The following is a 13,033-nucleotide window of genomic DNA, read 5'->3' as shown; positions in this document are numbered from 1 at the left end:
ATAGTCCCTACCTCCAACCAGTAAAGACCTGTTTGAGTTATACGTTTAAGTCTTTGTGTTAATTGTTCAATACAATACACATACTTAACACTGGCGACGAGTCAGGTTCTTACCCTGCGGCAGTTGAAGAGAGGTTTCAAACATCACCACCCCACTAGAAGCGACAGGCTTTAGGACTCTGAAGCCTCCACCAGCGATTGAGCACTGGAGTGCAGCAAACATCCTGACAGCTTCCAGCGACTGACAGAAGTCTTTCTGCAGTTTCCTTGTTCAACCTAGGTGGTGGGGTAAGCCGTGCAGTGTTGGCTGCAAAGACAGGGCTGGGGAAGTTGGAGAAGATAAGGGCGATCGCAATCCCTGATAAGAGCCGCGGTGAAACGCGCGAGCGGGTGAGCCAGAGGCCGGGAGCCGCTTCAAGTGCGAGGCGCAGCGCGGGCCAGCGATCGGAACCAAAGATAAGGGCCGCACTCGGGGGCTGAAGGGAGACGGCGTCGGGGGACGGGTGAAGACCGCCAAGCGCGGGAAAACCGCCATTTTGTGGGCGGAGGACGACGGCAAGAGCGGGAAGCCGCCATCTTTGATAACAAGTAAACAAAATAAAATCTGAGAAATTGCAAATCTACAATGCCTAAACACGGGAATATTAGCACCTTTGATAGTGACCTCGAAGATTGGGCCATATATGTTGAAAGAGTAAAAAATTATTGTAAGGCCAATAAAATTCATGACCAAGATAAAGCTTTAACATTATTAAATTTAATGGGTGCGAAGACATACGGGCAATTGAAACACCTGTTATCACCAGATGAACCGGCGGATAAGACGTTCGATGAGATTGTTACTGTCCTGAAAGATCATCTAAACCCCACGCCGCTGATGCTAGCGGAACGATTTAAATTTTACGACAGAAGGCAGCTACAGCATGAAAGCAATGCTGATTATTTGCTGGAATTGCGTAAATTAGCGAAATATTGCCAGTTTGGAACGGGACTGACAGAGGCACTTCGAGACAAATTTGTGTGTGGTTTATTTAAACAGGATACACAAAAGCGACTGCTCGAGGAGAATGAGCTGACACTTGAGAAGGCGGTCACTATGGCAGCAGCACACGAAGCCGCAGCGAGAGGCACGGCAGTAATGCAGCTACGGTCACCGGAGCTCAGTGCACACAAATTGGGTGTGAGTTCTGGCAAATGTTATCGTTGTGGAAAGACAACGCATGATCAGAACCAGTGTTGGTTTAAAAACCAAGAATGTAGAACTTGTGGTAGGCTTGGACATATAGCTAGAGTATGCAGGTCAGGGAAGAAGACCAGCAACAAGAAGTCACCGCAAGGAAAATACGCAAAGGTACACAAGGTGACCGAACAGGAGTCCGATTCAGATGCTAGCAGTAATGAACTGGCTAGCTTAAGCTGTAATGAACTGGCTAGCTTAAGAGTACTCAACGCTGGTAAGGGTGCAGACCTCCAGACAATTTGGGTCACTCTTCAGATAGAAGGAGTCCAAGTAAAACTGGAATTGGACACTGGATCGGCATTGACGGTCATAAATAAGAAAGATTACGGAAAGTTATTCCAACATATTCCCCTACAGGATACGGGGATTATATTGAAAACATACACGGGGCAAAGAGTGTACCCCATCGGGAAAATAGAGGTTGCAGTGGTCCACAAGGGCGAAGACAGTCAAATAATGGACTTATATGTGATATCTGAAGGAGGTTCTCCACTACTAGGACGGGAGTGGATTAGGAAAATGAATATGGACTGGCATTTCCTACAAACAATAACGAGTGAGAACTCGGTGAAGATAGTCGGCCCAGACTCTGGAACGGATGATGGTAAGCCCAACTCAGGTGCAAAAGACAAAGTTTCAGCACAGAATTCCACTGAGCAACAACAACATAGTTTAACTGTGGATTCTGAGTCTGGCAAGTCTACTGATGTGCCCATTTCTGAGGGACACCGGGCTCGAACTCAACTCCATTTCAAACTACAACAGCAATTAGAACAAATGCTTCGCCGTTGTGAGCAAGAGTTGAATGCAACGAAAGAGTTCTTTGATATAGAGTTGGAGAATCTGGAAAGACAACAGAAGCAGCTGATGGAGAAAATGGAGCAGGAGCACACAAAACGTCTGATGTCAGAGGAGTTAACGGTCAGCCAACTCCTGCATATGCTGAAGGACAGGACTCTGAAATGGGAAAAACTTGAACACGAACTTCAATATTCAAACGAAAGGGGTTCGGAGCTCTCAAAGGTTATTGGAAGAGCTGAGGTGGCAACACAGACTGAGATGACTGCAACAGAGCAGCCCTTGGATGCCAAAAGTACGCTGACTCACGTCAACGTAGAACAACAGACCGCTGAAACAGCTGCTCCGGTAGAGGGATTGAATAGTCCGATCAATCAATCTCCAAAAGAAGTTGAAGTAGTAAAATCTCAAATGAGGTCATTAGTAAACGACTTGCTGAAAGCCCAGAAAAAGCTGGATGAAGAGGTACGCATGAAGAAGTCTCTTCAGGAAAGATGTCTGGACTTGGAACAAAAGCTGGCTAACGCCCAGCTGGGTATGGAGGAAATAGAAGACCCTCTCGCTGGCCTAGATCAGGACGACACCGAATATTACTATGTCCTGTCCTGCCCAACTTGTAACTTCGACTCCCACCATACAGAAATCATGGAGGAGCACCGAAAGTCTACGGAACATCGGGAGAAGGTGGCTCTACTACGGAAAAAGGAGGGAGAGAAGGAGGAACTGCGCATGCAGCTGGCAGCTGACAGTGGAGCCCAGAGAGTCTCCAAGAAGCAGAAAAGGAAAAGTCGAAACAGAAGATGACCCATCTGAACCATTATTACCTCTACCAGATCACACACGTGGTCCCTCCGAACGGAGCCAATTCAGTTCGGAAGTTCAAACTGTTAAATCCATGGAAGGACTATTGAATGAGTCACTCCAGCAACGTGAACCGACTCCACCACAGAGATTGAATCTGTGAACTGTTTTCCGCAGAGACTGAATCTGTGATCTGTTTTGACATGAAGTTATCTATGTATCTATGTTATTCTGTTATGTAAACCTGAAGTTATATATGTATATATGTTATTACGTTATGTTAAATGGGGAGATGACTGTAAAGCTAGGAAGGGAGGAATGTTGTGTATGTAATATGTGTGCTACTTTGAACCTATGGACAGGACTGCACTACTTGTTGGGCGTAGTGATACGCAGTACCACTCCTGGCCATAGGGGTATAAATAGTACTGTGGGTACTGATCTCCCCTCAGTTCCCGCCTGTGGGCATGAAGTAAAGACCTATGTATAGTCCCTACCTCCAACCAGTAAAGACCTGTTTGAGTTATACGTTTAAGTCTTTGTGTTAATTGTTCAATACAATACACATACTTAACACCCGCTCTCTCCCCATACCCCTTGATGCCTTTTGTGTCTAGAAATCTATCTATCTCCTTCTTAAATATATTCAGTGACTTGGCCTCCACAGCCTTCTGTGGTAGAGAATTCCATAGGTTCACCACCCTCTGAGTGAAGAAATTTCTCCTCATCTCAGTCCTAAATGTCCTACCCCGTATCCTGAGACTGTGACCCCTCATTCTAGACCCCCCAGCCAGGGGAAACATCCTCCCTGCATCCAGTCTGTCTAGCCCTGTCAGAATGTTATACATTTCAATGAGATCCCCTCTCATTCTTCTAAACTCTAGTGAATACAGGCCTACTCGACCCAGGAATCAGTCTGGTGAACCTTTGCTGCACTCCCTCTATGGCAAGTATATCCTTACTACTGCTATAAAGTTAACTGGTCTATAATTGCCTGGCTCATCCCTTTCACCCTAACTTGAATCATCCTCTGAATTTAAAAGAGAGGTGGGTGCAAGAGAAAAGGAAGGAAACTCAATATTTTTGTAAAATCTGCTTTTAACCCCTCTCAGCCCACCACACCATCCCCACATCCTCAGTTTCCAATAGTTAACATTTGAAACCCTGCCCCCTCTTACAATAGGAACATAGGAACAGGAGGAGGCCATTTAGCCCCTCGAGCCTGTTCCGCCATTCAGTGAGATTATGGCTGATCTTCAAGAAGGAGTTGGATATATTTCTTAAGGCTAAAGGGATCAAGGGATATGGGGAGAAAGCAGGGACCGGGTACTGAATTTGGATGATCAGCCATGATCTCATTAAATGGCGGAGCAGGCTCGAGGGGCCGAATGGCCTACTCCTGCTCCTATCTTCTATGTTTCTATGTTTCTATCTCTATCTTAACTCCATCTTCCCGCCTTGGTTCCATAACCCTTAATACTTTTGCCCAACAAAAATCTAGCAATCTCAGTTTTGAAATTTTCAATTGACCCCCCAGCCTCAACAGCTTTTTGGGGAAGAGAGTTCCAGATTTCCACTGCCCCTTGTGTGCAGGAACTTTCTTAATAACGCAAAGTTGGGGCTATAGTCTTTGGTGGTGATATGTGAGCAGCCTCTTACAGCATCCTGTCACACCAAGATGTGTAATGACATGATGAACAGAACTACGAGAATGGCCTCCAGGCTAGCTTTGAAACAATGGACCCCTTTGATGTAGAAGCGATCTTTTTGAAAATGGGAAAGCAAGCAGAGTCCTAACAATTTTTGCACCTCAGTAAACAGCGAGATAATGGAATGGGGATCCCCGCTTGTCTTATAACTTTGCTGTGCTTCCACTAGCCTACAATCAGAAATTACATATCAATCTCCCCCATATTTGACTTATACAAGAGTTAGGCAAAATGGAAAAGGGCGGGGTGGGGGGGGAGGGGGCTCAGCGGGGGTGGGGGGGGGGTGTAACCCTGATAATAAAGGATAGGATAAAGACAGTAGAAAGAAAGGATTTTAGCTTGCAAAATCAAGACGTAGAATCAGTTTGTGTGGAGCTAAGAAACAACAAGGGACAGAAAACACTGGTGGGATTAGTTTGTAGGCCCCCTAACAGTGGTCGTAGTGTTGGGCAGAATATAAATCAGGAATTGAGAGGTGCATATAACAAGGGTAATACAGTAATCATGGTGACTTTAATCTTCATAGAGACTGGGCAAACCAAATTTGCAGTAATAGACTGGAAGGCAAGTTCATGGAATGCATTCAAGATAGTTTTCTAGATCGGTATGTCAAAGAACCAACTAGAGCTGTGAAGGCTCAGCCATTGAGTATATTCAAGACAGAGATCGATCGATTTTTGGATATTAAGGGAATCAAGGGATATGGGGATAGTACAGGAAGGAGGTCGAAGATCAGCCATGATCTTATTGAATGGCGGAGCAGGCCCTAAGGCTGAATGGCCTACTCCTGCTTCTATTTCTTATGTTCTTAAACTTTTATCATACTGGGAAGAATTTGCATAAAATATTACTGCGGATGAGTCAATAGAATGTTAATATGTAAGCAGTGCCTTTACCAATTTGCACTCTTGTTGAGGAGCTCCATCAACTGGGAGCACATATCAGGAATTTAGAAGCAGAGGTTAGTGGGCCCATAGCATTTCCCATCAACAACATCTTGTATTTATATAGCACCTTTAATGTAGTAAAAATATCCCAAGGCTCTTCACGGGAGCGTTATCAGACAAAATTAGACACCAAGCCACGTAAAGAGATATTAGGACTTGTGACCAAAAGCTTGGTCAAAGAGGTAGGTTTTAATGAGCAACTTAAAAGAGGAGAGCGAGGCGGAGAGGTTTTCGGGAGGGAATTCCAGAATTTAGGGCCAAGACAGGTGACGGCATGGTCGCCAATGGTGGAGCGATGAAAATCAGGGATGTGCAAGAGGCCAGAATTGGAGGAGCGCAGAAATCTCGGAGGGTTGTAGAGTTAGAGCAGGTTAGGGAGATAGGGGGGGATGAGGCCATCTTTTAAACTGGCGATGCAATGTCTAAACTGAACAATGACAGTGGACATCCTGTATCAATATTGGGAGTGCAAAACCTAATTCACACGTTGAACAAAAAGACACTTGAGAGTTTAGTTGGCTGTGATTCAGAAACATAAGGGTAGAAATTACTGTCTGTGCTGTTATTGTTTCAGCGCAAAGCAGTGATATCAAATTCACCCTCCACTACTTCAACAGAAGCATTATGCGAAGCGAGTTAACATCTTCATTAAAATAGTGGAGGAAATGTACTTGGATCACATTAAGCATTCATATGATAAGTTCACTAACAGTGATTTCCACCCTCTAGTCTCAGATTGGACATTTCAGTTTTCAATCCAGCACTTGGTTACCGCGCTCCTACATACAAGACCTACAAGCCTAAAGGGCCAAAAACTTCCTGTTTATCTCAGGGGTATCTACAGATATTCACAGCTTCTGTGTTATAGGAATGTAAAGAAGCATGGAACAAGGAAAGGCCATTCATAAAATCCTACCGCACAGAAGGAGACCAATCGTGCTCATCGTGCCTGTGCTGGCTTTTTGAAAGAACTATCTAAGTAGTCCCACTCCCCTGCTCTTTCCCCATAGGCTATTCGGCTTATTCCTTTCACAGATTAATGGGCCGAATGGCCCTTTTCTTATCCCTGACATTTTTATGTTCAGTCTGCTCTACCTTGGATTCTACCCAGCCTATTTGATGAAAGGGTTTGCAATATGTTCCCTATCCTAACGGTCAATCAAGCAAAACTCCAAAATACCTATCCAACTTTACAACCCACGCCCCACATCCTTAATTCATTGGCTTCCTAACAGCTCAGCAACCATCATGTAGCACACATTTGATTATCTCTATTTATACAAATCCAACCCTCTCCCCTCAGTATCCCCACAATGCTGTTCCTAACCTGATATTCATCCAACGCTTTATCAACAGAGTTAAACAACACCATCATTTGCTTTAGCCAGGAGTCTATTCCATGTTCACCATCCAAATTAAATTACCAGGTTGCATCTACATTATCCATTCCTCTCTCGGTATTTTAGAGATAGACAGCGCACTAATCTGAGTGCTAAAGTAGCTGTCTTTATTAGCAAGCAAAATTTTGTTTTGCAGACGATAAATGCTGGTGTTGATTTGGCTGAAACCCGAATGCATGATGTCCCTTACTTCAGCTGAACTTTCCCTTATCATTGACTGCAGTTCAGCTCCAATATCAATGAGCTCTGCCCACATAGCTGTCTGGAAACTTGACCCCATGTCTGATAAAGCCACAATCAGAGCATTGTGATGTTCTGCCCTCATGTTGCTATATCTATGAGTCACTAATGGTTACACTGTGATCACCACCATGTTGGATGAGAATCACTACATGGTGAAATCAAGATAGCCATTTTGATGTCTAGCACAGTGTGTCTCTCACAGATCTAAACTCTGATCAGTGACATTCTGTAACAACAGGTCTTTCCACTGCACCTTCCTTCAATGCTGCTGGTACTTCCACTGAGCCACGTGAGTGTCCATAGGTTAGCCACGTATTACCCTGGGCCTCAAGCCAGATCTGAAGCCTCTGCATGGAACCGGAGGACGCATGGCCTCTAAAGCCATCCATGGTGGCCACCCAAGCCCTGTACCCAGCTGAAAGCTGTGGTGCCACTCTCCTTTCGCTGAATGACAGGCATGGAACTCTAAAGGCACAAAATCATTTTTTCAAACGAACTCTTTCCCCCAGCAACAGGGTCTCTCTTTCTCCCTCCCACCTCCCACCCCCCCCCACCCTCGCCCACTCCCATCTGTGGCAGGGTCTGTCTCTTTCTCTCTTGCTCTCTCTCCACCAGTAACAGAGTCTCTTGGTATGTTGGCCTTTATTACAAGAGGATTTGAGTGTAAGAGTAAAGACGTCTTACTGCAATTATATAGGGCCCTGGTGAGACCACACCTGGAGTATTATGTACAGCTTTGGTCTCCTTACCTAAGGAAGGATACACTTGCCATAGAGGGAGTGCAACGAAGGTTCACCAGACTGGTTCCTGGGATGGGGGGGGATTGTCCTATGAGGAGAGATTGAGTAGACTAGCCCTATATTCTCTGGAGTTTAGAAGAATGAGAGGTGATCACATTGAAACGTACAAAATTCTTACAGGGATTGACAGGGTAGACGCAGGGAGGATGTTTCCCCTGGCTGGGGAGTCTAGAACACGGGGTCACAGTCTCAGAATAAGAGGTCGACCATTTAGGACAGTGATGAGGAGAAATTTCTTCACTCAGAGGGTGGTGAATCTTTGGAATTCTCTACCCCAGAGGGCTGTGGAGGCTCAGTCGTTGAGTATATTCAAGACAGAGATCGATAGATTTTTGCATATTAAGGGAATCAAGGGATATGGGGATAGTGCAGGAAAATGGAGATGAGGTAGAAGATCAGCCATGATCTTATTGAATGGTGGAGCAGGCTCGAAGGGCCAAATGGCCTACTCCTGCTCCTATTTCTTATGTTCTTATGTTTTCCTTTTTTTCCCTCATTGTCTTTCTACGCACAGTTTATCAGACCTTAAAAGTCTTTTTTCTTTCCTTTGTATGAACTAGTCCCGGCTGACTGCAGGATCCCTGAAAATGGTGAGAAACAGGGCAGGAAGCCCATGTACCCTCTCTTGAACATTAAGAAGTCAAAAATGGCCCTTCAGATGTGCTTCAAAAATGTCTGGGTTTCAGCTTTAGCTGCAATGTGCTGAGGTTGCTCAGCTCAATTCGACTTACCTATTTTCTCTCAGTGCCTTGTAACTCCAGCTGATTCCCTGGCTTCACCCAGCATTGCTTCCCCTAGCATTGGCTTCACTTAGCACTGGCATTCCTTAATGTGGGCTTCACCTGGCTCTGGCTTCACCTACCACTGGCTTCACCTGGCACTGGCTTCACCTGGCACTGGCTTCACCTGGCACTGGCTTCACCTGGCACTGGCTTCACCTGGCACTGGCTTCACCTACCACTGGCTTCACCTGGCACTGGCTTCACCTGGCACTGGCTTCACCTGGCACTGACTTCACCTGGCACTGGCTTCACCTGGCACTGGCTTCACCTACCACTGGCTTCATCTAGCACTGGCTTCACATATCACTAGCTTCACCTGGCACTGGCTTCACCTACCATTGGCTTCACATACCACTGGCTTCACCTGGCACTGGCTTCACCTGGCATTGGCTTCACCTGGCACTGGCTTCACATACCACTGGCTTCACCTGGCACTGGCTTCACATACCACTGGCTTCACCTGGCACTGGCTTCACCTACCACTGGCTTCACCTGGCACTGGCTTCACATACTACTGGCTTCACCTGGCACTGACTTCACCTGGCATTAGCTTCACCTGACATTGGCTTCATCTAGCACTGCCTTCATCTAGCACTGCCTTCACCTGGCACTGGCTTCACCTGGCACTGGCTTCACCTGGCACTGGCTGCACATACCACTGGCTTCACCTGGCACTGACTTCACCTGGCACTGACTTCACCTGGCACTGGCTTCATCTGGCACTGACTTCACCTGGCACTGGTTGTGTTTAGTATTTAGCTTCACACAGCATTGCCTCGCTTGTTGCTGGCTGTACGGTTTTAGCTTCACCCAGCATTGGTTTCATACAGGGTTGGTTTCACATATTATTAGCATCACCAACGGGCTCAATATTTTTATCAATGGATGCAAGATGTTGATTGCAGTCTATTTTATAGATTGCTCCATTCATTATCCAAACCAGACAGTGAACACATTGACAATCGATTCAGAAACTGGGGAAACCAAGGGTGATTCACAACAATTAGTGAACAGTCGGAAAAGTGTAGCATGGTATTGTTTCAGGGTTTTACATAGAATTTACTGCACAGAATCAGGCCATTCGGCCCAACTGGTCCATGCTGATGTTTATGCTGCATATGAGCATTCTCCCACCCTATTGCATCTGACCCTATCAGCATAGACATCTATTCCTTTCTCCCTCATGTACCTATCTAGCATCCACTTAAATGCATCTCTGCTATTCACCTCAACTACTCCTTGTGGTAGCAAGCTTTACATTCTAACCATTCTCTGGGTAAAGAAGTTTCTCCTGAATTCCCTATCAGATTTATTAGTGAACCCTATCAAACCCCTTCATAATTTGTTCAATCTTTCCTGATAGCTATAACCTCTCAGTTCTGGTATCCTCCTTGTAAATCTGTTTGCACCTTCTCCAGTGCCTTTATATCCTTTTCATAATATGGAGACCAGAACAGTGCACCGTACTCTGAGTGAGTCCTAACCAAAGTGCTATACAAGTTTAGCATAACTTTTCTGCTTTTCAATTCTATCCTTCGAGAATGAGCCCGATATTTACATTTGACAGATGCCCTGACCTGCTTCTGAGTAGCCACTACACTGTGTAATAACTAAATACAGAACCTGTACAAAAACCTCCTGCTAGCTCCACTCCTGTTATCAACATGTTGTATACATTTAAATAAATAAGCTGCTGTCTTACTTCACATGAAGACATGAAGTATGATATTTCAGCGAACAGCAACAAGCACAGCTCTTTTTAATTCTGGTACAGATACAGTTACATCTATTGTACCAGAAAAAAAGGTAATTTTTTTTATCATACCCTAAATCATAATGTGGAATAATGTTCATATTCAGTTAGGTTAAAAAAGAGCTGGGTTGGCAGAATGTAAAGGATTAGTGCCAAGTTTAGGGATTTCATTTTACCTAGTTTGTCTGTGAAGGATTTTTGGTTTAAGTCATGATATGTTTCTGATATTGTCAGGTTCAGGATTCAAAGGGTTAATTCCCAAAGTTCCAGCAAATTTTACTGACTTGATAGCAAAAAGTCTGGAGCCACTGAAATAAAGGAAGGCTAGGAGTTTGATGGACCCTTCTGAAGGGAAGTGGATTAACCATCATAACGGTTATACCATATCAGCTTGAGACAATGGGGGGTGGCGGGGGAGGTCATTATCACATTTCAACACATCCTAGAGATAATTTCACCTGTAATGTTGGATTGGTTTCATTCATTTAACACAGCAAGAGTCCTAGCTGAACAGGTAACGTGTTGTCCAGCCCATATACCAAGAGAGATAGTGATAGTTCTGATGTGCGGCTCAATGAGTCAAATCTCAACACAGAGAGCTGAAGGAGGAGCAAAGATTTAGCTTTTGGGTCTTTTTCCTCTCTCATGGTGTCAAAAGACAGTCTGCAGCAAGTTGCCATTGGAAACAGTCAGAGATGCAGAGAATTCTTTCTTTCTAAGCAAGTGCCTGTCAGTTCAGCCATACTGACTAGTCTTCTTCTTCTTAGGCAGTCCCTCGGAACCGAGGATGACTTGCTTCCACATTAAAAATGAGTTCTCAGGTGACTGATGAGTCCAATGCGGGACCTACAGTCTCTGTCACAGGTGGGGAAGATGGTGGTTGAAGGGGCGGGTGGGTAGTGTGCTTGGGTTGACGTGCGCTCCTTGCGCTGCCTGCGCTTGGCTTCTGCTTGCTTCCGGCGAAGAGACTCGAGGTGTTCGGCGCCTTCCCGGATGCTTCTCCTCCACTTTGTGCAGTCTAGTAAAGTAGTAAAGTAAAATACTGACTAGTAAAGTGAAGGTAGGCCACATCAAAGGATCTACCCTTTAAACAGTGATATAATAATTACTCTAATTCAGTGACCAGTTTCAGTAATATGCCTCCTGTTTAGCTTAAAGTTATCTGTTAACCAGGAGTGTATATCGGAAAATCGTAGGCATGGTCCCAAAAAGTGGTTGGGGGAGTGCACCAGTGATTTCTTGATATGTACTCCTGGGAGATGAGGCTCCACATCAGGTGAGTGTATTCAAAAGACAGTCCTTTATAAAGAAAGACTTGCATTTATATAGCGCCTTTCATGACCTCAGGACACCCCAAAGCGCTTCACAGCCAATAAAGTACTTTTGAAGTGTAGTCGCTGTTGTAATGTAGGAAACGTGGCAGCTAATTTGCGCACAGCAAGCTCCCGCAACCAGCAATGAGATAACTGACCAGATAATCTGATTTCAGGTGTCGGTTGAGGAATAAATGTTGGCCATGACACCGAGAGAACTCTCCTGCTCTTCTTCGAATAGTGCCATGGGATCTTTTATGTCCACCTGAGAGGGCAGACGGGGCCTCAGTTTAACATCTCATCTGAAAGACGGCACTTCCAACAGTGCAGCACTCCCTGGATTGTCAGCCTAGGCTAATTATAGCAGCTCTACTCCCGGTTAGCTGAGAGCAACTAATTTAACACGGATCGAGGATTAAATCTGGGACCTACCAGTCTCCGTCGCTGAGCTATTTGCCGGGTACATCAGGGAGGCAACTACTCTTTTTCAAAGCCAGACTCTTGGGATGCAATTTTCATTTTAGATATTTCCAGTCAGTCCACTCATAAACAGTCCTGTCTGTTCCAAAAATCAAACAAACTTACTGGCAAGGCAGTACAGAGCTTAGCTGGATCTGCCTGCAGTGCAAGGGTTAAATTGCTTTGTGCTTGCATTACCGTCACAGGAGCGAGCGATTTCCCCTGGCTCTGATAGGGGAGCAGGTGGGATAACATCACAGGTGTTGCGTAAATGAGTCTATTTATTGGACAAACATATTTGTTCAAAGGTTTCCCATTGTGAGACTCCCTCTATAAAAGGGGCCCTGATGGTGGGATTGACTATAAAAGGGATCCTGATGGTGGGATTAACTCTATAAAAGGGGTCCTGATGGTGAGATTGACTATAAAAGGGGCCCTAATGGTGAGATTGACTATAAAAGGGATCCTGATGGTGGGATTGACTATAAAAGGGGTCCTGGTGGTGGGATTGACTATAAAAGGGGCCCTGATGATGAGATTGACTATAAAAGGGATCCTGATGGTGGGATTGACTATAAAAGGGATCCTGATGGTGGGATTGACTATAAAAGGGGTCCTGATGGTGGGATTGACTCTATAAAAGGGGTCCTGATGGTGGGATTGACTATAAAAGGGGTCCTGATGGTGGGATTGACTATAAAAGGGATCCTGATGGTGGGATTGACTATAAAAGGGATCCTGATGGTGGGATTGACTATAAAAGGGGTCCTGATGGTGGGATTGACTCTA

The sequence above is a fragment of the Somniosus microcephalus genome, chromosome 29 (genome assembly GCF_052327205.1).
Source record: "Somniosus microcephalus isolate GS21.2 chromosome 29, FLI_Smic_1.0, whole genome shotgun sequence".
NCBI lineage: Eukaryota > Metazoa > Chordata > Chondrichthyes > Squaliformes > Somniosidae > Somniosus > Somniosus microcephalus.
The sequence above is the reverse complement of the archived record's forward strand: the minus strand, read 5'-3'. Positions refer to the sequence as shown.